This window comes from Myodes glareolus, chromosome 25, assembly GCF_982192425.1.
Source record: "Myodes glareolus chromosome 25, mMyoGla1.1, whole genome shotgun sequence".
Classification (NCBI taxonomy): Eukaryota; Metazoa; Chordata; class Mammalia; order Rodentia; family Cricetidae; genus Myodes; species Myodes glareolus.
This window is the reverse complement of record NC_142050.1, coordinates 5,224,969-5,251,994: the sequence shown is the minus strand read 5'-3', so window position 1 is coordinate 5,251,994 and position 27,026 is coordinate 5,224,969. Positions and strand designations below refer to the sequence as shown.

The following is a 27,026-nucleotide window of genomic DNA, read 5'->3' as shown; positions in this document are numbered from 1 at the left end:
AATGCCTGCCAAGTGTTATATAATGAAGCACAATCAAAATGAGGTATGGCTGTATTTGAAACTACTATATATCATATTCTGCTAATCTGGTTTTTTGTTATGTAAAATGTGTTTTCCACTCTTGGAAGCAATTTGGACAGCAGAAGGGCACACTCAGTGTCTGCTTGTTGTCCAACTGTCTGAGACTCTGGGGTAGTTGAACTTCCACTTCAGTGGGGACTTAGGAAATTCCAAACTCAATTTCATATTCCCTATATGTCAATCACACATTAATCTCTTCTTTTATAGACATGCATTTTATATATATATATAATATATTATATATCGAGAGAGAACAGCAAATTTGACCCACCTCCTACTTGTAAATGATCTATCAGCTGAAAATCTCATTTCTTTATGTTTTTAAGATAACAATTACAAAACTTTAGTGTTCATTCACAAAATTTTTTTAAAGCATTGCCACCAGTATCCTTTTTGTATATGATATTTTTGTCTATGATACTTTTCATTCTGTAAGAACAAAGTTAAGTACAGAGCCGTGAAAGCTGTAAAACCAAACATTTCACAACTGCCCCTTTACAGAGAGTGCTGTTGGCTCCTGGTCTCCTAATTTATACTAGACATCTAGAGAGAGGGAGGCTCTCCCAGTACCCTACGTGATGGTTTCACATTCAGGAGAGCTGCTGAATGTCTCTTGCATTTAGCAGCACAGTGAAACTTTTAGTATTCAGATGTATGCCACAAAACTCCTGCTTCTATATGCTAATGATGCTGAAGGCACTAATTTCCTTATATTTTTACAAAGCTTGACATTTACCTGGTTTGATATTTAGCATATGAATTCTACAAAAGATTCTTAACAAGAACTCTGCTGCAATGAGAGTTTATCATACCCAAAAAGAGAAGTAATTTTGTAGTCCTTAAAAAAAATATGAAATAGATGTTCATGTTGAAATCTTGAAAATTACACTAATGTACCATTCAAACTTTAAATGTCAGTACATAAAACTGTTAGTTTTCTAGTGAAAAAAATAAAGATTAAAAAGTTCCAATCCCTGGCACTGCATCTCCTGAGGATAAATTCAGAACTAGTGTAACAATAGTTCTAAAAATTTCTAGATTTTATATTTCATTTATTATTAGGGAAAACAGAATTAGGGAAAAAAGAATAATGCATCTTACAAAGTGTGCTATTGTGTGTTTAACAGAATTTAAGCAAATATGTATCCAGTAATTATGACGGGAGTAGATGCAGTGGACGGAAAAGGACGGTGTGCTTTGTACCAAATTTTTGTACTAAATCTTTATGGCTGTTTGAATTATATACTGCTACGTGGATGTGAAATTTGAATGAGGTCCCACATGACGATTTTAGTACAGAGTTTTACAGCATGCTAGAGTATCACAAAATATTATTTTTTCTCCATCCTCTTTTCAAAAATTTCCTTTATTTTTGGCTTTGAGATGAAAACTTTGCACCCACAAAATCAGGCGCTGCACTCCTGAGCTTCTCCTGTATCCTCTTCCTTTTGTTTATAACACACATCACCATTTTTCCCGGGGGAAGAGAAAGCCTAGGGATGAGGGCCTAGACAGTAGGAGATGAATTACGTGACTCAGTTCCCTGAGCAAACACATAAGAAAAGTTCCCAGATGCAAGGCACATCTTGAATGATAGAATTAGGCAGAATTGAGGCAGAAATGGGCATCACCCTTCTTAGGGAGCAGGAACTGGTACGTTCTGGAGATGCTGGGACGTGGGACATAAACAAGGAGGCTCCACCAGAAAGCACTGGATGAGAAAGGTCTGGGCTCTCCTTCATGTAGGGACTTGTCTGGGAAGGCCAAGATCCAAAGAACACACTGAAGAAAATGTGGGCAGAGACACAAATGACAGATTGGAGCCTGTCTCATGACAGTGAAGCCTACAGCGCTCAGAGCTTGGCTTCCAGAACCACCGCAGACTCCAGCAGACTTTCCACAGAGAGCAGAGGAAGTCGCTAGAACAAACACTGCCCTGAAACTTGCCCCAAAGCTGAACCTCATCAAACCCCAATGTTTTTTTGAGGTTAGAAAAAACTCCTGGCTTAGCGTTTTCGGGACAATATCTATTTGCCTTTTGTCTCCCAGTTGAAGCCAGAAGTGGAAGTTCTAAAGCCCATTAAAAACTTTGGGTTTTATTTATTTCTTTACTATAGTTCTTGCCTACCCAAAACCAGAGAAGGCTGGAACGGCGCAAGTTCATTCTCCTGAGATATCCAGATCAAAGTCCTTCTGAAGCGCCTTGGCTAAGCATCTGGATTTTTCCATTCTTACCCAAACCAAGGCTTCAATTCCTTGCAATTTGTTCAAATGCATCCACCTTCCCAAGTGTTCTGAGGCACTGCATTCGGCACTCATGTTTGGCCTTATAAGGATAGCTAGAAACTACACACTGGCAGAAGGAACGCATTCAAGTTTCTACCTCCACAGGATTAGCCAACAAAGAAAAAGAACTTTCTGGCAACATGGCCCACTCGATGTGTCTTGTGTAGAGTGAAAGTAGAAGAGAGGGCCCCTCCAACATCCTCCTGCCACACCAATGCTCATCTTGCCAGATAGCCAAGCATAAAGTTCAGTTTGTCTCATATGATCTGAAGGCAACTCATGTAAATCTAATGCTAATGGAAGAAGTGGATTCTGTTCCTCCTCTTTATATCTCCCGAGATATCTGTTGGGAATAGAACAAGCTAATCCTATCAAATAAGTTGTGTTTTTGTTGGGTAACCCAAAATTGTCTTTTATTTCACCATAGACCAAACTTTTCCTTAATCACATCCATCCATGTATTATTACCATCCAGAGAATTGGTAAGAACACAATCCTTTGTACCCCTTAATCTTTTATTGCTGTTGCTGTTTTCTTTGTTTGTTTGTTTGTTTTTTGAGACAGAGTTTCTCTATAGCTTTGGATACTTGATACTAGCTCTGTAGACCAGACTGGCCTCAAATTCACAGAGATCTGCCTGCCTCTGCCTCTGCCTCTGCCTCCCGAGTGCTGGGATTGAAGGCATGTGCCTCCACTGCCCGGCTGGAAGCCCCATTTTTAACCTTGCCTTCATTTTTAAAATCTAGTTTATCGACAATAGATTTTCTTCTCAGTGTTCTTTGTGTTGATTTTTCCAGTGGGAAATACAGAAAACTAGAGTTGGCCTTATCAAAGAAGCGAGTCATTTCCGCTTTTCTGATGGGATCAGGAAAGTGTGTGAGAAGACATAAGAGCCACGCCCATCGCTACCTTACCGTTGTTCTGAGCCCATCTTAGTGTTCTTGGGCATTCATTCAACCACCTGGTGCATCCCCGGCAACCCTGTGCTGTGTATATGAAGCCATACTCATTATGACATTTCCAGTGTCTAAAGAAGAAAACACTGGTCGTTCTGATCGGACAGAGCAACAGTTAGGATCAGCACTCCTACTTTAGTTCCCGTTATTTCTAAAACACAGATGCGACCCTTTAGCTTTGGAAGCCTCTGCCTGCTTCTTTGCTCTCACGCGGTTCGCCTTTGTTCAGCTGTTTTCACCACCCCCAGAGTGCTTTCACATATATTTCAGCTTCCCCAAGCAACCCCAGCTCAGCTGATTGACTTCACGGAACTCTAATGCTGGCCAGGCATTTTGCTGCAACCCCATTTAGACTCAGCAGGAACATCAGATTTAAAAGGCAGATTACGTTTTTTAGCTTTCTAAAAACTGCTTTATTAGAGAGGCTAAAAGGCACAGAGGTGGTAAGCTAGATTCTTTTGAAATACAAGCAAACTCATGACATCTAGGGAGCAGCCCCCCAGTCCTGGAGCTCCTCCTTCAGGTCTCAATGACAACAGGGGCCAGCTGCCTCTAAGAACTTTTTTTCAGGGTACTTGTGACGCCAACAACAGCATAACTGAAAGCATGAAAGGGGGTTCATTTGAGGGGAGGAGACCTTTGAAAAGCTGCTCACCCCAGGGCTTCTGGCAGGCCATTTTGTGTGAAAGTGTTGGTTATATACTGATCTCCCCTGGATTTCAGAAATGGCCAAGGGGCCATAGGTAAAGAACCATGATGAGATTGTAGAAGCCAGTTGGAGTGGACAGAATACCTACAGGCCTGCTTCCTACGGGAGGCAGCTGGAAGTCTCAGAATATAGCTAAAAGAATGCATGATGAAGGGATGGGTAGGTGGGTGGATGGATGGGTGAGTGCGTGGGTGGGAGGGGGGGGGTGCGTGGGTGGGTGGGTGCGTGGGTGGGTGCATGGGTGGGAGGGTGGGTGCGTGGGTGCGTGGGGTGGGTGGGTGCGTGGGTGGGAGGGTGGGTGTGTGGGTGGGAGGGTGCGTGGGTGGGTGGGACAGATGGATGAATGATGAGTGTTAAAGAAGCACCACACTGGAGGACACAGCTTCAGAGGCTTGTATTAAGCCCTGGAGCACAATTTGCGAGGCTGTTGTCTTTCACTCACTTTGGGCTCTGAACTACCCCTGATGCTTGCCGCCTGTAACGTGTCGACGACAAGAAGGTCGGTGTAGAGTGAGATTGTCATGCAATCAATAAGGTCTATACTGCAAGTTTTGTTAAGAGGTTTAGAGATGAAGTGAATATTACCAGATTCGGGCATGTGTCACAGAAGGGTGAGAATCGCTCTGGACCCATTTTAAAGACTGGACCAGAAATCCTAGAGACAATACGGGGCAGGCATAGATGACACTGTGTTCTCTGTCCCAGAGAAAACACCAGCGGCGATCACAACTCTGCCATAATGTCCCCAGCAGTCCTTGCCACCCTGGCCTAAACAGGAGGTGCCCTAATGATGTCTATGGACCAATTGGAAAGTGATACAAATTCCAAATTCCCGTGGGTGGGGCCAGCAAGAAGGGACAGAAGCTAAGGGACAGATGGAACGTCGTTATCACCTGCACAGGCAGTAGGCGACACGCTTCAGGTGTCACCCCCTTCAGCCTGAGATCTGTTCTGTCAACAGCAAATAAGATTAAAATTTTACTTAGAACCTCTTGACTTTTAAGTATTAGATCCAAAGATAGGTGTGTTTGGCCTTGTAGGCCTGACAGCTTTGCATGCCAACACACAAAACTAAAATGGGCTGGGCGGGGAAGACAATGACTCGGTTGGCAAAAATCATCTCTTTGAAGCAGGAGGACCTGAGTTTGATTCCCCAGAACTCATATTAAATAATAATAATGATGATGATAATAATAACAACAGTAATAATAATGAAATAAAATAAAGGCCAGGGTGTGGTGGCCCACACTTGTCCTAGAGTTGTGACTGGGAGGTCCCTTGGGCTCACTGGCCAGACAGACTACTACCCTAATTGGTGAGTTCCAGGCTGCCTAGAGACCCTGTCTAAAAATAAATTTTTTTAAAAAAAAAAGGTGGAAGGTAGATGGTGCCTGAGGCACAACTTTATTCTACACACACACACACACACACACACACACACACACACACACGGCTGTGGGTTCAAGTAGTACCAAAGCTGGAAGGAAGATTCCAGTTTCCTCTTATCTTTCCTGAACTCTCTTTGCTGGCATACAGGATGCTGCTTAAAAACAAACGAGAACCTCTCACCAGGGCTCTAAGAGGGCATTGACAAATTGCAGAAAATTATAGCCAACATTTTGTGGTTGCTGTTCTTCCCTGGGTTACACACTAGCAAAGTCCTCGGGGGAAGAATAGCAAACTCCAAAGATCAAAGTTTGCCCGCTGCAGAAGGGACTTTTCAGTCAGCTCGCTTTTGTCTGGCGCCTCCCACCCCCAAGCCTTCTTGTCAATCACAAAGCAGTGCGCCTAAGTTCCAAGCTGACATGGTCAGGGGCTAAGGGTGCCTTTCCCTGCTTGCTCCGTTTGTGCTCTGGCCCTCAGACCTCCGGCTCCCTTCGGGCTGTTTACATACAATTTCCTTCTGGGTGGAACTTTATTTTTCCTTTTCTTGTTTTGGGGCTGTTGATTTTTCTTAAAATAGGAGGTCATTTCAGGCAGAGCTGTGTTTTCGCCCTTTGCTTCCTCTGTGGCTGGGGTTGGGGCCCTTTGGGGCAAACGGAAATTTCCACGTTGTTTAGGAGGCTAGGTTGGTTTTCTTTGGATTTCCCGTTCACTTGCTGCGTTTGAAGCTTTGGAGTTCCTCCTATTATCTAGGACCGTGAGAGTGGAAGGTGCATCTTTGCTTGTTTTATTTCCGTTCATAACTGCGCTTTTTAAAAACTTATCTCTGCCTTACTCCCTTGTATCTTTCCAGTGAGCCTAGGCTTCCGAGGTGCAGGCTTCTGAATGCCGCCCTGCTGCCTTGTCTTCCCAGGATCCCCCAGCTTTGGGTGCCAATCTGGAGTTTTCGACCAGTACTCTGAACCAATTCCAGCATGAGTCATAGTCTTACACTTTTGGATGGAAAAGCAATTTTTCCCCTTCTCTTTAAAATGCGGTCATATCCCACTGCCATTACTGGGAAAGGCAGACATGGTGGGGCCACCTTTCTGGACCATATCTTCGGAGAAGAAGGTCAAATCCTACAGACAGCAGAGTCAATATGCACCGAGGTGCAAGTGATCGCCCTAAACCCCATATAGTTTTCTCAGGACCTGAGGAAGAAAACATTCTAAAGTGAGCACATGAGCTGAAAACAAATGCTTCCAAGACCATGTTTTCCAAAGCCAAACAGAATAAAACCCCTCAAGGTAAATCTTAAGGTGGCTTTATTAAGCTGGAAACAAAAGAATTATTAATTATGACATGATGTATTTAAGGCCACTGCAGACGTGTGATTTCGTGAAAACGGCATTATCACTAATGTAATTCTTAGACACTGAATTAGATGGAGGCAAGCGACCAGGTCCCGTGTTGACCGTCCAGTGCAGTCCCAGTCGTTTATGATGCTGGATTTGGGAAGTGTGCCATGGAGAAAGTGTACTGAGAGGAGTAAAGAAGGCAAAGATAACGAGATAATGAAGAAGGTGGGTTAAGGCGGAGAAAGGCTGTGGACAGGAACAAGTCTGGTGTTTTAAGAAATATGATTACACTGTTTAAAGATGTGTCACTCTGTTTGGTTTAATAAAAAGCTGGTCGATAGCTAAGGGGGATTTTCAGGCATAGAGGACACTGGGAAGAAGTGTAGAGTCACCAACCAGAAGAAGACAAGGTAGTATGGGTAGAACAGAATAAGGTAATAAAGCCATGAGACTAAAAGTAGACTGTTAAAATGGGTTAGTTTAAGATGTAAGAGCTAGTTAGTAATAAGCCTAAGCTATCAGCCGATCTTTTATAATTAATAATAAGTCTCATTTGGGAGCTGGCAGGTGGGACAGAAAAATCCTTCTGATGATGGTTGAAAGTCTGGATTTGGAACAGATGCAGATCAGGGTGGGTGGTTAGCTGACTTGATTCTCGTTGAGTGTCCTCAGACAATTTGCTCGCTGTCTACTCAGATTTCTCACCTGTAGAATAAGAATAATAACAGTTCCTGTCTCATAAAGTTAGTGAGAGGGAGTATGTTAGACATCATAAGCTCTTGTCACAGCCAATGACAATAAACCTTTATGGTGAAAATACGCATCAGACCCTACCTTTGCTAGAACACTCTGAGAGCTGTATCTTGTTACTACCTTCTTTTTGCCAATGAAAAATGAGGGGTTGAAAGAAGTAACTTCTCCAAAGTCTCAGAGCTATGTAACCTGGCTAGGGTTCCTGCCCCAAAGAACTGATATCAACCCTGAGCCCTTATGTACCGCAGAGCTTTGAACCTGAGTTTCCTACGTAATGGGGTCCTCAGTGCTCTTAGAGTCCGATCATCTTTAGCTCACTTATTTCCTGTGCATGTGAGTTTGCACCGAATTGTACACTGGTTTTAGCAGAGATGCTCAGAATAGCCAGTCTGTCATACATAAAATATCTACACCTGCACACATGTGCATAGACTCATGCACACCCAGAATTGGCAAACCACACTGGGCAATAAACTGTGTGGTTCAAAAGTATTTGCTACAGAGTAAAAAGAGAGATGACTTTCTAATTTATTTTTTACTTTCTAGTTAGACTGAAATTAGTCAGTTTAATCCCAATTTGTAGCTGGGCTTAGTGATGCATAGCTATAACCTCAGTACTTGGAAGGCTGAGACAGGGGGATTGTGAGTTCCAGGCCAGGCTGAGCAATGGAGTAAAATCCCATACTGAAACTAAAACAAAACCAAAACTCTCATTTCTCCTAGATTTCTGGCTAAGATTATTCTCCACAGTAAAGTAGATACATTTGGTAGAAATTTCAGAGTCAAAGCTTCAGTTCTGAAGGTCAGAATTCCTCGAATTGATCTAGTTTCTGGAAGAGCGAGTTCTAAACTGGGAATGAGAAAGCCAGTGATGGCCTGGTTTGGGCTCTGGTCGTTCTGAAGCTGTGAAGGAACGCTGCTCACTGGTGCACTCCCCAGCTCACTCCTATGCTAACGCGTTTTCATACAGGCCAGGAACTCCTGCGTAGGGATGGTGCCACCCACAGTGGGCTAGGGCCTCTTCCATCCAACATCCATAAAGACAAAGCCTCGCAGACATGCCAGCGTGCTAATTTGATCTAGACACTTCCTCAATAAACAGTTCCTTGTTCCCAGGTGACTCTATGTTGTGTCAAATTGACAATGAAAGCTAATCAAGGCGCAGAACTGGTATTTCAACAGAACCGCTAAACCACAGAGAACAATTTCTCTGTCACAGTCCCCATACTTCTTCTGTCTTTGTATTGTCCATCTGTCTGAACTGCTTTTCCCAGGTTGATCCGTTCACTCTCTCCCTTCCTTTCTGCAGTCAGGCCTCCTCAGTTGTTCTCCAGCATGACTTCTCCGGCTGCCTCATCCAAAGCAGAGTCCCTGTCCCCCTCTGTTGTGAAGAACTAGGTTCCACCCAGCACCCCTGCAGGTGAAGCAACCACACAGAGTTCTGTCTTCTCATTTGATTACTCTTGGGTGACTTTCTCTGCTACCAGAAAGAATAATCTATGAGGGCCGGAGTTTGTTTTAGCTCACACTTGTTTTTTTTCTGAAAAACACAGTCAATGGCTTGTTGCATTAATGTATCTGTGAATGAGTAAAAGACTCATGAACAACTACATCTAATATATTGAATCACTCTCAAGAAGAGATCAACTAGTGGTGAGTTCTAGTTCCTACTCACCAGGGACTTGCACTTTATCTGGCCAGGAGCTTTGGAAAGACTCACAGAAGCCCACCCAACCCTGCATGACACAGGACGCCGAGGACCGAGAAGGGTGGAGCCCTGGGCACTCCTGCTTTCACTTCACCTTCTTCCTAAGGTGTTGGCATCTTCCCCAAGCCAGTCGGACGTGATCCCTATTCCGAAGGAATATTTCTGCATCAACAAATCAAATGATAACATTTCTGAAGGGGACTTCAGACAAACTTAAATGCTCTCTGCAGCATGAGAGACGTGGTCGTTTTCTTTTGGATGTGACAGTCTCCAGAAGCCTCCACAGAGAGCACTGGGGCTTCCAGTCAGAGCACATTTTTTAATTACAGAGTGTATTCCCCAAAGTAAACCGGGAAAGTAAATGCTTTACAACTGCTAAAGATCTTGGGAGATTGAAAAGCAAACTATGCACTCAGCCCATTCGGTCCCAGCCACAGGGCTGTGTCTCCTGTGGGGGTCATTAATCAATCCCATTAAGTTATAATTCTCCTCCAAGCTAAGAAAACACAACCCAAACAGAAGTAAGCATTTCCTGCTCTTGCCACTTACCCCTAAATATAAAGAGTGGCCTTCTAAAGTCTCCAGTCTTCCTGAGATTACCTGGAGAATGTCTGCACAGTGTCCACTGGGTATGTCCGGAAAGCCAACGTGCCAAGTGTGATGACGGGCGAGAACACGACTTGATTCTGACCACTCACGTTCAGAACCGTTTCTCAGGCTCAGATAAAGCAATGCAGAGCTGCCCAGGATGACAAGACTAAAATAAAACAAATCATTTCCAATGTGATTTCCTGCCGAGCAGTGTGCTAAGCTGCCCACTGTGGGTAGCTGTTAACTAACACAGAACAGACCCTATGATCTGGAGTGGCAAAGCCCTCCATACGACAGATGACATTGTGTAGATAGTAATGAATGGGGCCAAAGGAAAGCCACGTGATATAAAGGAACCATCAATGGTTGCAGCTGAGGAAGACAACACTGTTCTTCATCAGAGAAGTGCAGCTTGATAGGGTATGATGGGCCAAAGGAATAAATGCCCTCTGGGACAATCCAACTTCCATTAAAGATGCTCAAGCAATGCAGAGAATGGCTTGCTTAAAGAGCTATACAATTTGAAACAATGTTTCATGTCGTCCAGGCTGCCCTGAAATTAGCTATGTAACCAAAGATGATCTTGAACTTCTGATCCTCCTGCCTCCATCCAAACATGTCAGCATTATAGGCATGTGCTGCTACACCGATTTACACAGAGATGGGACCCAACTCAGGGCCTTGTGCATAACAGGCAAGCACTGTGCGGTGTAACACAGTCTATCAAGTGCCTACTATAGACAATGTTAGAGGCTGGAGGTTGAAGGGCTAAAGATGCACAGGACGTCTCTGCTATTAGAGAAGAGCAAAGCACTAACTTAATAAGCCATCACTTCATTTGGTCCCTGTAAGAATCTGGGAAAGCAGAGCAAGCCCAGAGCTTAGAGAAAGTAGATGCCATCTTAGAGCTAAGGAGGCTGATGCTCAGAGCGGTGAGTGATACATCAGATCTTCATAGTAGTGAGCTCAGAAGCTCAGTGTGGGCCCGACCACAAATCCCGAGTCTCGCTGTGACCTTCTCCTGTCTGCCAACTCCACCTTGGGAAACACACCTTTCCTTCAGATGTATTTCCGGAGTCAGTTAAAATCTGACCTGTAACTCTAAACTCCTCATCACTCCATTATGTCATTAAAACCGTGACTTGAATATCTGTCATACACTGTTTGATCACGTGACAAAACAGCCAGATGATCTCCAGAAACAACAAAACAAGACGTCTACTTTCATGCATCGAGCAGGTCAGGACTGAAGGATGCCAGATGGCTCTGAGAGGTCCCAAAGATCACAGGGTCCTTACACTTTACATCCTGGGCTGGGCGCCTAGACAGAGTTAGCATCTCTATCTGGTCACAGAGGAAGCTGCCACTGCCTTCAGCGTGCCTGTTTCTTAAACTTCGGTACCACTTTCAGTTCACATGCTCCTTCCTGACATGTTTTTAAACATGTGTGCATGTTTATGGTGTGAGGGTACACATGTGAAGGTCAGAGAAATCCTCAGGTGTCATCCCAGCCCCAGGAACGTCACCACCTCCTTTGAGATGACCTCTCATGGTCCTGGAACCCCAGGGACTCCCCAGTTTCTTTCTCCTCAGTTGCGGCATTGCAAGAGCACACCACCAACCTAGCGCTTTTCTGTGGGTTCTGAGGATGAAACTCAGTGTGAGCCTGCAAAGCAAGCACTTAGCCCTTACCCACGGAGCCCAGGCCTATTTCCTGACATTTCTGGTCCTTAGAAATAGTTATTTCTTTACCTTTACCTTTGTGGTCAAAGGGATTCTTTAACTTCTCCCTCAATTTCTAGTAAAATATCTATTTCCTACATTGTATTCTCGTACATATGTTTTTTTATATCACCTATGAACTTAAAAGGCCTTTGAAGACACAAGCTGTAACCAAAGTTTAAATACTTTGGTTAAATAACCAAAGTTTAGATACATCTAAACTTCAGTCCTGAACTAAGTAAGCGTTTGGATGGTATATTAAGTGAGAAATCTTCAGACCAGCTGCGGTGGCACACACCTTTAATTCCAGCACTTGGCTGGCAGAGAGGCAGGTGGAATTCTGAGTTCAAGGTCAGTCTGGTCTAGAGTGAGTTTCAAGGAAGCTGGGATTGTTGCACAGAGAAACCCTGACTCAAAAAAAAAAAAAAAAAAAAAAAAGGAAGGAAAGAAGGAAGGGAGAAACCAACCTCCGGTTTCCATTCGTCTCCCGAGAGAATCCCTACCTGCCCTTCTCTCCAGGGTCCTTTTTCACCTGTACCCTTTCATTGTTTCTCCAGAGCTCTAACATTCCCTTAAGTATTTCTTGAGCCTGCCACTCTGAAAAGTTCATAAATCTTCAGTTCTTTCAACAATATCCCTGGCGAGGATGGTCACGGATAAGGAAAAGCGAGTTGTTACTTGGGGGAGAAGGTATTTCCAGCCTTGACCCACTCAAGTTACCAGATGTCCTGAGTCTTCGAATCAACATTCCAGTCAAAACACCTTCACCAGAGAGAGGAGAATCAGAGCGAGCATCAGACTATAAAATTCTGTTTCCTCATTTTCACCTCTAAATTGGTTAAAACCAGCAGTGCAATGTCACCTGCCCAGACTTACCTGGCTCCTCAGTAAAGGACCCGGGTATCCCTCCCAGACCTCTGAGATAACGCTCGTTTGACCTTCATTACCCAGAATAAACTACCTAGATTGAAAAGAAACTGATGCTTTGGTTCCTGGCTTTTACTAAACTTACTTTTATTTGCGGTCTCTCCTGTTTTCAGACTCGTCCAGAGCACGGGACCTCTCTGAGTGATGTGTCAATCACTATGGCTCCACCAGGCCGTCATCAAAAGAGAAGGAACATGTCTGGCCCCCTTGGAAGCACAGCTCTTCTGCTTAAGAAAGCCCATAAATCTGTCAGCCTGGAATCCTTTGATACCTGGTGGAACGAAAAGATCACACCTAGAGTTACGGCAGTCCAGTTGGGACTGGTGTGCTGTGTGTGGGTGAGGTCATTGTATTTGCCAACACGTAAACTGATCATTACATGCAAAATCGTTTCGCTGGAATCCTTGTGATTTTCATGTTTGTGTTTATATGGTGTGTGTGTGTGTGTGCAAGTGTGTATATGTGTTTCTCATGCTTTTTCTTTTTCTGTTTGTTTAGTTTTATTCTGGTTTGGTTGTTTTTCTTTTATTCACTTGTTTGCTTTCTAAAATGAGACCAAAAGAAGTCGTGGAGTTAAATGGATCGGGATGCTCTTGGAGGAGATGAGAGAAAGGAACCAAATCAGAATATATGATGGGAAAAATTATTTTCAATTAAATATAGAAAAAGAAAAAATGAAGCCAAAAAGATAGAAAGATTTAAAAAATAATAATGTCCAAGCAATGTAATATGAGACAAAAAGCAAAAAGTCTCCAAAAATACCAGAGTTCTTTTTGTGTTGGTCATCAACTGCTGGACACAGAGCCTGCCCTTCAGAGTGGTTTGTACACCCCATGAGACTCTGTTGGAGAAAACTAATTTTTCCTTTGCGAGCAGTTGACTGTTGGGAATAGGTTCTAGGTTAGGGATGGGAGTCATGTCCTCTTCCCTTCTCAGCACTAGGACCCCATCTGATTTGGATGTGCAGGCCCTGTGCCTCTGTCACAGTCTCTGGGCCTTCAAGTGTGTCGGTCCTTCTGTGTCTGGAAGACACTGTTTCCTTGGTGTCCTCCATCTGCTCTGGCTCTGCCAATCATTCTGTCTGTTCTGCAGGGTCATCAGAGTCCTCGGGGAGGGGTTTGATGGAGACGCCCATCTAGGACTGAGTGCTCCAAGGTCTCACAGTCTCTGCAGTTGTCCAGCCTTTGGTCTCTGTGTTAGTTCCCATCTCCTGCAGAAGGATGGCGTGGGAGCCCACAGAAGTGGGTCCGTCCCACCTTGGCTATAAAGACCAGAGAGTTCAGGCCTATTCCTGCTCCTTCATGGATGTGACAGAAGGTTTGACCCAAAGAGAAGCTGCCTACAGGATACTTGGTGGACGCGGTGGTCGCTGCATGTCCTGCCTGAACAAATAGAACTTAACTCAGGGTATAATTGCTTGATGCTTCAGGTATTGAAGAAGTAATTGCCCTGTTTTTCTTTGTATCATGTTAAAACAATCTTTGCCTTCTCCCCCATTTTTGGACTAGGGTATATAAGCATATGGAAAATAAACAGGGGCAAATTCAGTATTCACTGGATTGTCTTCCCAGTTTGGTTCTATTCTGTGTCCCTGTCCATTTCCTTTGTATCTCTGTTCTGTCTGTCTGGTGTTTTTAATCCACATGCCCTTACCCTAAAACGTGTGAACCCCATTGAGGCTGGACCCCAACAGGATGGCATCACCTTTTCTACTCTGACTTTCTAATTTTGATTTTCTGCTTTGTTTTTGTTTTTATTCCTTTTCTCTCATATCAATTTGTTATAAAATGTGAACATTTTATACTACATCGTTAAATCTAAAAGAACACTCACACACACAGTCTTTTGCTAAATAAAAGAAGAAGAAGAAGAAGAAGAAGAAGAAGAAGAAGAAGAAGAAGAAGACAGACTTCAGTCACACTGGTATACGCCTAAAATCACAGCCCTCAAGAGGCTGAGGCAGGAGAATCACAAGTTCCAAGCAAGCCTGAATTGCATAATAAGATCCTGTCAAAAAATAAATAATAATAAACTTTTTGCAAGATAAACCAATTAAATTAAATTAAATTCACTGAGACAAGTTAGAATTAAAAGAAAAGCCCTAGATATGAACCAAGAGATTAGGGTTCAAACCGAGCTCTCATTTCTCTGGCTGAGCTTCTGGGAGTCTCAGTGTATATTTGTAGTGCTAACAAGGCTACAGCGCAGAGGGAGCTGAGGGGTCCTGGCTGAGGTCTGTGTGTCATCAGTCGCCTGAGGACTCTCATCGCTCCATCCCCTCCTCCCCAGCCTTCCTTTTTTATACAGCTCAGCACTGACTGCAGGACATTCTGCAGCCAAACGTTAACTGAAGGGATATTCTAGGCTATTTTGTCCTACTGCTTCTTTCTGCGTCTTTTAAAATCTCATTACAGCATTCATTTAAGGGAAGTACATTAAATATGTGTGCAGTGTGAGCGATAGTGCACTTAGGAGGAGCAGTGGCAGAGACTGGGACTTCCTCCAGAGAGAAGCACCGAACAGCATGAGGTGAGAATTTCAACAGCTTCAAGAAGATAAAAGAAGGGAGGGGGTGGTAAGAAACATAAAATAAACAAAACCAACTTGAACTGAAATCAAATATTGAAGAGGTTTGGAAGTATTTACTTATATTTTTCCTTTTATCTGAACTCAAAATGGCAGCCTGAACAAATATTTTTTTATTTTATTTACTTATTTATTTTGGCTTACTGAGACAGTTTCTCTGTACAGCCCTGGCTATCCTGAAGCTTACTCTATAGACAAGGCAGGCTTCAAACTCACAGGGATCCTCATTCCTCTGCTTCGCAAGTGCTGAGATTAAAGACATGCTCTACCACTACCTGACTGAGCATTGATATTTTTAACTAGCGGGGGAAGCAACATGAGCCAGGCAGTGGTGGTGCACACCTTTCATCCCCACACTCAAAGGCAGGAGGATCTCTGAGTTTGAGCCAGATTTGCAGAGAGAGGTCCAGGATAGCCAGGGCTACACAGAGAAACCCTGTCTCAGAAAGCAAAATATTTTAAAAAGTAATGTAATTATTTAAAACCCAATTTAAAACAGTATTGAGAGTAAAACTCATCAAGAAGACGTAACCATAACCCCCATTTCCTTTCTGCATTTGTTTCCACACTGGCTTTTAGACAGTGTCCAATCACCCTTTGAATTTTAGTTCTCTCTCTCTCTCTCTCTCTCTCTCTCTCTCGGTGTGGTAAACATTTTCTGTCCATTTAAATGACTGCAAAAATATTTCATCATGCTACTGAGTCCTTATGTAACTTAACTAACTCTTGTCATGGCCCTAGACATTTGGAACTCGAGTTAAATTTGGTAATGCGGTTTGTCTCTTTATTGATTTAATGACACCTATAGTTTTCACTTCGGAATTCCCCATACCCCAACTTTAGTGGCTGTTTCTTTTGTATGAAGTATAAAACAGATCAGCCAAACAGAGCCACTGGAGAGAAGAGCTGCAGCTGGCCCTGTGGGGGAGGGGAGGCCAGACCGAGCCTCACAGCCGCATTCTAACACACAGCCTCAGTTCATGGACTCAGACTATCTGACGCTGTCCTTTGGATTCGTTTCATCAACCACTTTTCAAATTCTGCATTCCTGTTGTTAGAGGGCACAGTCTAAAAATATCTACAAACAGAGATTCCTAGGTTGACTTGACTGTCTGTTTGTGCGTGTTGGGTTATAGCAAAGGTTAAAGGTGGCTCACTTATGTGAGTTCTGAAGGATTTCAGACTTTGGCCAACCACTTGCCTGCAGTTTAATTGTTCTATTCTGAGGAGATTTCGGTTGGTCAGGGGAGTTCCCTTTTATTCCTCAAAGTCTTACTTCACATTGCAGCTATTTTTTTTAACTCCTTTCTCTCCTGTTTATGTAGAAATCAGTGTAGCATGCAGCACATCATCTCGGTACTCTCGGTTATTACAAACACTTTATTTTTATCTTGTTCTATCTCTTGTCTAATTATAACCTGGTGGAGGCTTGCTTACTCAAACTCCTGAGGTCACAAACCAGACTTTTATAGGTTGCATCTGATTGTATTAATCAAGTTGAAAGCAACAGCAATGGAGCAGCTAAGAGTTGGAGGTTTTTGAGTGAAGATCTTTATCCTGTCTATAGGAAGAGCTCTATCCTGTCTATAGGAAGGGCTCTATCCTGTCTATAGGAAGGGCTCTATCCTGTCTATAGGAAGGGCTCTATCCTGTCTATAGGAAGGGCTCTATCCTGTCTATAGGAAGAGCTCTATCCTGTCTATAGGAAGGGCTCTATCCTGTCTATAGGAAGAGCTCTATCCTGTCTATAGGAAGGGCTCTATCCTGTCTATAGGAAGAGCTCTATCCTGTCTATAGGAAGGGCTCTATCCTGTCTATAGGAAGAACTTTATCCATCTATAGGAAGAGCTCTATCCCGTCTATAGGAAGAGCTCTATCCTGTCTATAGGAAGGGCTCTATCCTGTCTATAGGAAGAGCTCTATCCTGTCTATAGGAAGAGCTCTATCCTGTCTGTAGGAAGAGCTCTATCCTGTCTATAGGAAGGGCTCTATCCTGTCTATAGGAAGAGCTCTATCCTGTCTATAGGAAGAGCTCTATCCTGTCTATAGGAAGGGCTCTATCCTGTCTATAGGAAGGGCTCTATCCTGTCTATAGGAAGAGCTCTATCCTGTCTATAGGAAGAGCTCTATCCTGTCTACAGGAAGGGCTCTATCCTGTCTATAGGAAGGGCTCTATCCTGTCTATAGGAAGAGCTTTATCCTGTCTATAGGAAGAGCTCTATCCCGTCTATAGGAAGAACTTTATCCATCTATAGGAAGAGCTCTATCCCGTCTATAGGAAGAGCTCTATCCTGTCTATAGGAAGAGATTTATCTGTCTACAGGAAGATCTTTATTCTGTCTATAGGAAGAGCTTTATCCTGTCTATAGGAAGAGAAGAAGGCAACAAATGCACAGGCATCGCCATTCACTGCAGCAGCAGCCATTCTGCTGAGATGTTTGTTCAGTGATGACTTGCATTTGTCATTGGTTTTGTTGTTGATTTGTCTGAGATTATTTTTTGTTTGGGTTTGGTTTTTAGTATTTACTACATGTAAAATTTCTGAGTTCTGTGCTACAGCGTGGAAGCATTTTGACAAGAGGAAAGGGACACAGTGTCTAGCTAGTCCAAAACTTCACACCTTTTTGGAATTTTAGAACTGACAAACTTTCCGTGTGTGGCTGTCACAGCAACCCAGTGAGAGGCAGGACAGGGAAAATGTCCTGTTTCTCATGGTAATGAAAAAGACCCAGTAAAAAGCGTGACGTTCTAAAGTCTATCAGAACTGGGATATGGAAAATTCTAGGCTCACGCTGATGCATTCCCATCCCTAATCCAACTTGATCACCACCACTCTCAACTGAAAATAAGACTTCCACCAGGTGGTCCTTGCCCTCTGTGTCTCTGTAGTTTCTGGATGCTCTTGACATTATAAATGTTCTAAGACCTCCCAGGCTGCTGTCAGACTGGCACTTCCCATGCTGCTGCCTGGCAATGGCCTTCCCTAGGTGCCCAGACTTCCTCTCTTCAGTCAGCCAAAGTCTACATTCCTTTCCCTGACCCCAGGCCAGGGTGGCATCTGCCTCAGACCCTGTAGAGTCTTTGGTAGTGGGCATCTGGGGACAGCTGTGCCTCAGCCATCCAGCAGCAGCCCCTACAGCTTGCTCCACAAAGCTCTAGTGTTCCTCCCTGTTCGGCCCAGGCCTCCCACCAAGTTTGTGACCAAAGCAGGATAGTGGTTAGATGTCAGAGATACTTGACCACCATTTGACACACACACACACACACACACACACACACACACACACACACACACACATACGCACTGGATGCTTCATTTAGCCACAGCTGTCAGGATCCTCTCCAGGGGTTGTTTTGATTCTAGAACAGGGAAAATGTTAATGCTGATTTTGTTTTCAGTTTTACTATACTACTTTGAAAAGAAAGGTGAGCCCAATAGATATTTTTTGCACCTAATTTTTAAAAAAAAGTATTTCCCAAATGTCTGTAGTCCTTATGAAAACCTAGGATGAACCACTGTGAGGAAGGATGGCCTAACCAGACGGGCAAGGCTAGAGTACAACAGCGCCGTCTGCTGGACAAATATGGAGTTCATTGGCTGCTTTCCAAGTAATGGCTGACAGTGGACCAATGAGCTGAAAGAGGACTTTGAGGGATTACTCTCTTTAAAACGTTTTAAAGTTTACTCCCCACACACCGAAACCACTCCAATCTGTGAGCTGACTTCCATTGTTAGGAACAGGATTACTGAACCCCTTCTCACCTTGTCACAGTACATCCGTTCCTTTTTTTTTTTGAGCTCAGGGTGTTGGGGATACGAAGTGAGACCCTACATCCACAAGTCATTGGTGGGGCTTCTAAAACTGGGCGTAGGCTGGCACCTGTTTCCTAGTCTTTATCAGCTTCCTGTTGATTCTTATATTTTCTGAGGTTCTCTGTTCTCTGCTGAGAAGTAAATAGGACATTTGGCTCTCTGTGTAAAAGAACCAGGCTGTATTTTAACTTCAAACTGGGTTTCTTCTCCCATGTAAACTCAAATCCTAGAATCCTTAGAACTGGCAGAAATAGTTGTGTATACCTGTAATCCCAACCCTTAAAAGACTGAAGCCAGAGGACTGGGGGTTACTGTCCAGTCCGGGGGATGTGCCAAACTCTGTGTCAAAACAAACAAACAACAACAACAAAAAGCAAAGTATGATTCTAATACCAACATCTTCTAGTGATTTCCAAATGGGTAATTGGAGGACATCTAATCTACATGGGAAGTTAAAAAAGACAAAATCCCCTGAGTAAATTGGGAGCATGGGGACCTTGAGGGAGGGTTGAAGGGGGGAGGGGAGAGGCAGGGAGGGGAGCAGAGAAAAATGTAGAGTTCAATAAAAATCAATTTAAAAAAAGAATGTGTGGCCCTCAACCAGCCAGCAGAGTCAGCAGCTGCGTTTTCTATCCATGTAAATGATCGGGTCTGACCATCTGGCTAGAGAACAAAGAAAGCTTGAATTTCCCTAGGCATGATTATTTTATATTAATATACAATTTCAAAATTTCCCTTCCTGGGGTGGGGAGATGGCTCAGCGAATACAGTGCCTGCACAAAAGCATGACAACGTGAGTGTGAAAGCCCAGATCCATGGAAGGTGGGGCGTGGCACTGCACGGCCCTAGATCTGGTACTCCTAGGCAGAGATGGGAGTCGGAGACAGGTGAATCCCCAAAGTTCACAGGTCAACTGGTCCTGCATGGGCAGCAGCAGACAACAACAACGAAAGGAGACCCTGCCTCGAGACTGCTGGAAGGTGGTAACCAGTGCTAAATATTGTCCTCTGTTCTGTTGTCCACAGACATTTATACTCACACACATGTACATGCACGCATGTTATAAACATATACATACATGTCATGTACACACAAAAACACACACCAAAAACTTCCCATTGTTGATGAATGAATGAATGTATAAAATGTATAATCTGGTCTTTAAAATTGAGTAAACCACACATAACATGAGGAAGAGAAAATAATTTTAGAAAGATAAGATGCCTTTCTATACAGATTAAGGAAATTGGGGGGAATAAAAATCTGTTCCACGTGTACTTACCATTAACAGATTATGTAAACATGACAGAGGTCACCTCAGTGTGCCCTGACATTCAAATTAAGCCATGCCTAACTCCAACCTCAGATTCCAGGTTTGCAAATGTTTGAGAACTTTTCATTCTCTTCATGTCAAACCATCCTCAGCAGATGCTTGTCAAAGACTTGAGGAACGAGAAAAAAAGAGAGATGTGACACTGGGGCAGCAGCATGGGGAGACAATACACCAGCCACACTTTGTTGGAAAATGTTGTAATGAGTGGCTAATACTTCGCATATTCATTTTAAAGTAAACAAATTTAAACTGCAAGAGAAGTCTACCTTACAGGCTGGGCATGGTGGCACACATCTCCAATCTCAGTACTTGGGAAATGAAGCTGGAAACTCACAAGTTCAAGACTAGACTTGACTATAAGACCATGCCTCAAATTCTTTTTCATTCTAGGTAAATTGAGTTTATACATTCTTTCTTAGCCATATCTTGGTAGTTGAAATATATTAGTCTGAAAAAAATTACCAGGAGCCAAGAATGTAGCTCAATGGGATAGTGTTGTCTTTCTCCAGCAACACAGACAGTAATTTAAGCTCTATGGAAACCTGTGTCCTAGTGTGGAGAGAGGGTGGGGAAAGATAGAGTAGAGACGGGAAGCAACAATTATCCAGATAGTCCTTAGAATAGTGAGCCCTGGTCTGTTCAGCTTTTCACTAAGCATGTAATAGGTCTGCGGAGGCCCAAAGAGGCCAAAGGTCAGGAAGTTTGGGACTTGTTTTGAGTTCTTTCAAGGTTTTTGTGCTTCTAACTCAAAGGTCCCACCTAGTTGTAAACCAGAGTTCTGCTTTCTCAAGGCTGTTGTCAACAGGCGTGGCTAGTTGCCAGACCTACTGAAACAGGGAAGTAGTTGGTTCCTACCTAAAACAGAAGTCTAAGGATCCAACTAAGTTCCAGTTTCCTTTATGGAAATAACTTGGGATTCCGTCCAGGGAGTGTTTGGTCTAGGCCTGTGTCAAGGGCATGAGCAATAAATGTACCCCATGACTTTCAATGTGTATGTTAATGCAGTCCTCTTGTTCTACTCCTACCTTTTGAAATTAGGAATATATTAAGTTGATGGAAATTAAACACGGACGAATTTTCAGTACACACTGAAATTCCCTCGCGATACTATCCTGTATGTTTCTGCATTTTATTATTTTCGTTTGTATTTTTGTATTCTTTACTATATTTCTAAATTCCCATGCCTCCACTCTGGAAGGGGCATTTTTGTCGAGGGGGGCCCACGACATAGGTCACAGCGATAGAACAGATGCAGTCACGAGGCAGCTTCGTGGGCTCTATCTTGTCTCCTCTCTTTCTTTCATAGAAAATGATGGGTGATTTGAGTGTTTGTAGGTGGCTATTAATACCTGTGCATACCCCTTTATTAAAAAGAATCACACAGTCAAGCTGAATTATATTCTCTTGTTTTGTGTTTCCAGTTTCTGAAAGGATGCGGAATCGTGAGGAAATGACCACAGGTTTTCAGAAATGAGAAACCCTTGTTCTCGTCTCTCCATTCTTTCTGTCATGGGAAGAACGACTTGGTGAAGGTTCTGCTCCTGCCAGTCCCAAGCTTAGTTTTTCTTATGGGCTACACTGTCTGCCCCAGAGCCTGGGTTAGGAATGCTCTCATAGTGAGTCCTGTCTGCTGCTGCAGCTTTCTGGAGATCAAAGGGCCCTTCTCTGTGCTGTCACCGTGAGTGACAGGCCAGCACTGTGCAGTGCAACAGATCAATTCAATTTTTCTCGAAACAAAAATAATAGGACTTCTTCCATAACTGGTTGAGTAAAATCAAAGCGCTAGTCTTGAACAACTTAATTTCACTCTTCAGGGACAAGTCTTTCTTGGGCCCACAGCAAATTAAAATTAGACTAGGCTCTGTCTAATTGCTTCCGGGTTAGCCATTTTACTACTATAACAATTTTGTTCTATTTTTGTCTGTGTCTCATTATTATTTAAAAACAAGTGTTATGTGAATGTTCTGAAAACATAAAATGAAAGGAAGAAAAGAATGGTTCTCAGTGAAGTTGAGTAACAGGTTTATATTTTTCCAAAAAACTGATGCATGAGGATTGAAATTTCAAGGCCAGCCTGTCTATATAATGAATTTCAAGCCAGTCTGGGATACATAGCATGATCCTGTCTCCAAAAGATAAATAAAAGTTGAAAAATATAATTAAATAGATAAATAAATAAAATTAGGGAATTAATGAAATAGTCATGGACCTTAGCCACCACTCCATTTAGGGATCCATTTTTCTTTGGTTGGTTAGTATTCCTTTCAGATTACTCAGTCTGGGGCCTCATTAACAAAGAACAAGCAGTCTGAAGCCCATGAACAAACACAAGAGGTATACTACTTTGTTTTCTGGAAGAAGCCAAAACCTCTCAGTTGTCGTAAGGAAGGGGCCACTTGTCGGTTCCCAGCCGCTTAGCTTCAAAATAATCAACACAGAAACTGTATTAATTAAATCACTGCTTGGTTCATTAGCTCTAGCTTCTTATTGGCTAACTCTTACATATTAATTTAACCCATTTCTATTAATCTGTGTATCGCCACATGACTGTGGCTTACCAGCTAAAGTTCCATCTGGCTCAGGCAGGGCTACACGACTTCTCTCTGACTCCGCCTCCTTTCTCCCAGCATTCTATTTAGTTTTCCCCACCTAGCTCTGTTCCCCTATAGCTCTTTTATAGGTCCAAAGCAGTTCCTTCACTAACCAATGATATTCACAGCATACACAGGGGAATCCCGCAACACTCAGTAGCTTTGTTTTGCCTAATACTGATTATACCAATATTAAAAACGTTAGTATATATACAATTAGACTAAGGTGTTCAATTTTTTGGATTATTTTCATATACAGAGATATTTGAAATGGTGCTATTTATAAAAATGAGGACCCAGAAAATTTAATGTCCGTCAACAAGAAGAAAAGCCCTGCTTTCATGACTGTGGAATAAAGCTTAACAACTGAAAGTTAAAGAAATCTATGTAAATAGTATGGTGTGTGTATATGTGTGTGTATGCTCACAATACATATGTTTCAGGAGATAGATAGATAGATAGATAGATAGATAGATAGATAGATAGATCTACAGAAACTAGGAACTTGTTTTTAAATGAATGTGCCCCTTTTCAAAATACAATGTTTGATATGATGTTTAAGAAAATGTACAGATAAAAGGAACTTCCATAGAAACATGACAAAATGTTAAAGATAATTATATATATGTATATATGTATATGTATATATACATATATACATACTTGGTAGCTAGGATCACCAATGAAGCGTTCCTTATCCTTTAAATGTTATATAATTTTTTACAATAAGCATGCATTTTTCCCCAGAGTTTTAAAAGCTGTTTCTACTCAGGAAAAAGTAACTCTGAAGTATAGAAACTATTTTTAGCAGGTTTTGTTTTCTTCAAATGAAACTACTTATATGAAGAAAAGATCTATGATAACATATAGTAAAGTTTAAGTAAGAAGAAAGACTAAGGAATGGAGTGTTTGAGTTGACTGGGTGTCTAGAGTGTGTTTGGGCACAGAGCAAGGGCACATCACAGAAAACTCTGCAGAGTGGCTTTCACACAAACTTTGAAGGCCTTTTTTTTTTTTTAATGACTGGATCAAAACCTAAAAGAGACATCCCTCAACCCAGCACTGTGTCACTCACCCTCACAGCTTGGCTGGAAATACATCCCAGTCCTGCCTCCCTGCTCACCCACAGACTCTTGCCCGTGAAAACACTGGAAGGATTTGTAGATAGATGATACAGCCAAATGATAGCCAGATATATAGGTGACGGGGAAGAAAGTTAGATACCGCCTTCAGATACAAAAGCTGATTGGCACAGCCAAAAGTTCTTACCAAAGTGGACCTGCCAGCATCAGAATTCCTGACTTTTGTTCCGTCAGCTGTGGTTCTTAATTTTATTATTGCATTTTATCTATGGAGTGTTTGTGCGCGTGTGTGTGTGAGAGTGGATGGGTATGCAGGAGTAATGCATATGGGAAGTGGACAAGCTTTGGTGTGCATCATGGGGAGATCAAAGGACAGTTTCGAGGACACCAGTTCTCTTCTTCCACCATATGAGTCCTGGTAATTGAATTCAGATTGTCAGACTTGGTGCCAGTAGCCTGCTGGGCCATCTCACCAGTCCAGTTATCGCTTTTATGGCTTCATCCATATCTTCACTCACACACACACACACACACATACACACACACACACACACACACACACACGCAATGCCTGTAGGGCAAATAGGAGGTTAGACCTGGTAAACAACAAATACTCTCGTCTCAAATCGAAACCATTCCTTTTCCAGTTGAAAAATATCTGCATTTTGGCTTCTTGAGGCTTTTACAAGAGACAACATATCAAATTATAAGTCTTTAAAATATCTAATGCAATCCCTCAGCGAAGCCATTGTGTTAAATGTCACAAGAGGTTTTCACCTTAATATTTAGTGGCTGGCAGGAGATGACTCACCACCATGGAATTTAATTTTAAATTGTTTTCAAGTAAACTCAAAGGATCCAACAGTATAAAAATTTGAAAGGTGACAAGGTACCTTCAGAGACGGGGGAGTTTTTAAACCATGTATCAAAGATTGGCTCTCACAGTCCTGAGAATTTATCATGCTCTCTGCCTTAATTGTTTCTAAAAGCTCTCGACCATGCTTTCCTGCGCAAGAAAATTCATCTTGGAATTCTTATCATCTTTGCCTGCCTGAGACCTCAAAGTATCGAGCCTCATACGCCTAGAAACTGCTCAAACATTCCTTTCTGGGGGTTGTCATTAAAGCCCTGTTTTCTGGAGACAGGCGCTGAGGGTGCAGCCACTGGTCAAGGCTACCCAATGAGTCAGTGCCAAAGCTGTGAATTCAGCTCAGACTTTCTGACTCCCTGGCCTGTCCCCTGACCAACAAGCCACATGCTCTTGACCAGTTTGAAACTGGTCTCTGTGTTCCCTCAGTGCTGAGGGAAAGAAATGCCAACCAGCCTTTCTTCTCCCAACCTTCACAAGTCGTTTACTTCATCAGCCAACAGGCAATTTCTCTAGATCATTCTTCATACTTGGAAAAAATAGATTTTTTTTAAAAATTAATTTGTTAAGGAAAGGCTATTTTAATTTGGAAGAGAAAGAAAGCCACTTCTCCCTCATCGTATCATATTGTGTAACACATGGGCGTTGTGGTCACCATGTAAACCGCTTCCTGTACTCTGCCGATGGCAGGGTATTTTGCCAGCTTTTTCCATGTGGCCTTGTACCGGGGTCAGGCCTCCCACAGTTCCTGGTGAGGGAAGGTCCCCTGCACAAGTCACAACTTGACGTGGCCACCCCTGCAGCTCTTTTGAATCTTCCTTGACCACAAGAGAACCCAGTTCTGCTAACTATGGCCTGCATGCTTCTTCAGATGGAGTCAGAGGTGGCTGTCCAACAGGATGCCAGCCTGAGTCCAGGACAGCGTTACTAAGGGCAAGGGGAAAGGTGCACAACCCTCCCCTGTCAGTGACCACAACAGGCGAGACAGCAGTTGAGCTGGTGGGGGTAACTTTCCTACTTGTTCTTGGAGTTATGGAGTTCCTTGTCTCCGTGTTTTGTACCTGTCCTGTTGGAGCATAAGACGCCTCTCTCCAAATGAGCTGATTTGTTTACTTCCAACAGCCTGTCGCCACCTTAGCGACAACTTCCAAACCCTGGGTTTGGCCTTCAGCCAGGTAGTTCTACCCTTCTTCTCCATCTTGGCAGCTGCTCATGACACTGGGCGCTAGGCTCTGTGCACAGACATGCGCAGCAGCTCCAAGGGGTTGGAAGAAAACAGAGTGTTTTTGCGGCTCTGTTTCTTTCTACCCTGGCCTTGGTAAGACTTCTCTGTCCAATCCACCCTCCTCAGAGTCACCTCAGATCTTCACACCGTCTCCCAGGGCAGTGCTGAATCTGGACCTTCGCAAATGCCTATCTCCACCTCGACTCCAGAAAGACTGTGAAGGCTAATCCATCCCACACACACTTCAGAACAACACCCCCACTGGCACCTGAGTGGCCACACATCAGTTTTCCTACAGTTCTTAAAACTGCAACACTTAAAAAACTTGATTCTGCTTGTCCTTCCAGTCACACATGGTTCCAAACTCACCGTGTTATTCTTTCCCCTGGCTGCTTCTGTCTGCACAAGCCGTCAAGTGTCGTGTTCCTGAGAGAAGCAATGTTTGCTCAGTGTGACAGCACCCTATGTGCTCCAGGGGGAGTGACAGCGTGATTTGTTTGCTATTCTCTCCAACTTCCGAAGAGGGAGACTTCATTAGCTTTTCTGATAACGCGCAAAGACTGTTATTTGCCTTATCCCTAAAATTAAGAAAGGGAGGTGTCTTTTGAAGCTCCTGTTGCTCTACCTGGGTGCTCAGGAGAAGGAGATGGCGGAAGCTGCTGCTGGTCCCTGACCTGGCATGAGAATATCCTAATAGAAGTTCTTGTCATACCTGGCAGCTACAAATCCGTTTGCTTGCCCAAGTATACTGAGTACTCTATCTTTCATTTACACAGTGACTAAACTTAAAAGACGGAAATTTCATTTCAAACAGTCTCTCAACCAAAAACATAAGAGACTTAAGAATATTGCACGAGGGACTGGAGAAATGGGTCAGCAATTAATAGCACCGGCTGGGCTGGTAGAGCCCTGGGGTTCCATCCCCAGCACCCACATGGCAGCTCACAACCATCTGTAACTCCAGTTCCAGGGGATCTGACGCCCTCTTCTGGCCCCTTCAGGCACTGCACATGTATGGTACACAGACAAGCAAAAGGCCTATACATGAAAAATAAAAGGAAGAAAAGAATA

At 43.2% G+C, this 27,026-nt stretch overlaps 1 long non-coding RNA gene across 4 annotated transcripts; it reads right to left on the bottom strand.

The window, feature by feature from the left end:
- Positions 1-6,705: 6,705 nt before the first annotated feature.
- Positions 6,706-26,569, bottom strand: LOC125402392 (uncharacterized). Of its 4 annotated transcripts, none has more exons than XR_014999838.1 (5): positions 26,325-26,569; positions 12,542-12,727; positions 9,766-9,973; positions 9,184-9,378; positions 6,706-7,460 (listed from the first exon to the last, which is right to left on the bottom strand). It is a non-coding gene; the product is annotated as an uncharacterized LOC125402392 (long non-coding RNA). The 4 variants fall into 4 exon arrangements; XR_014999837.2 differs by having other exon boundaries at positions 9,184-9,359; positions 26,325-26,564; XR_014999840.2 differs by having other exon boundaries at positions 9,817-9,973; positions 26,325-26,564.
- Between the last annotated feature and the right edge of the window lie 457 nt (positions 26,570-27,026).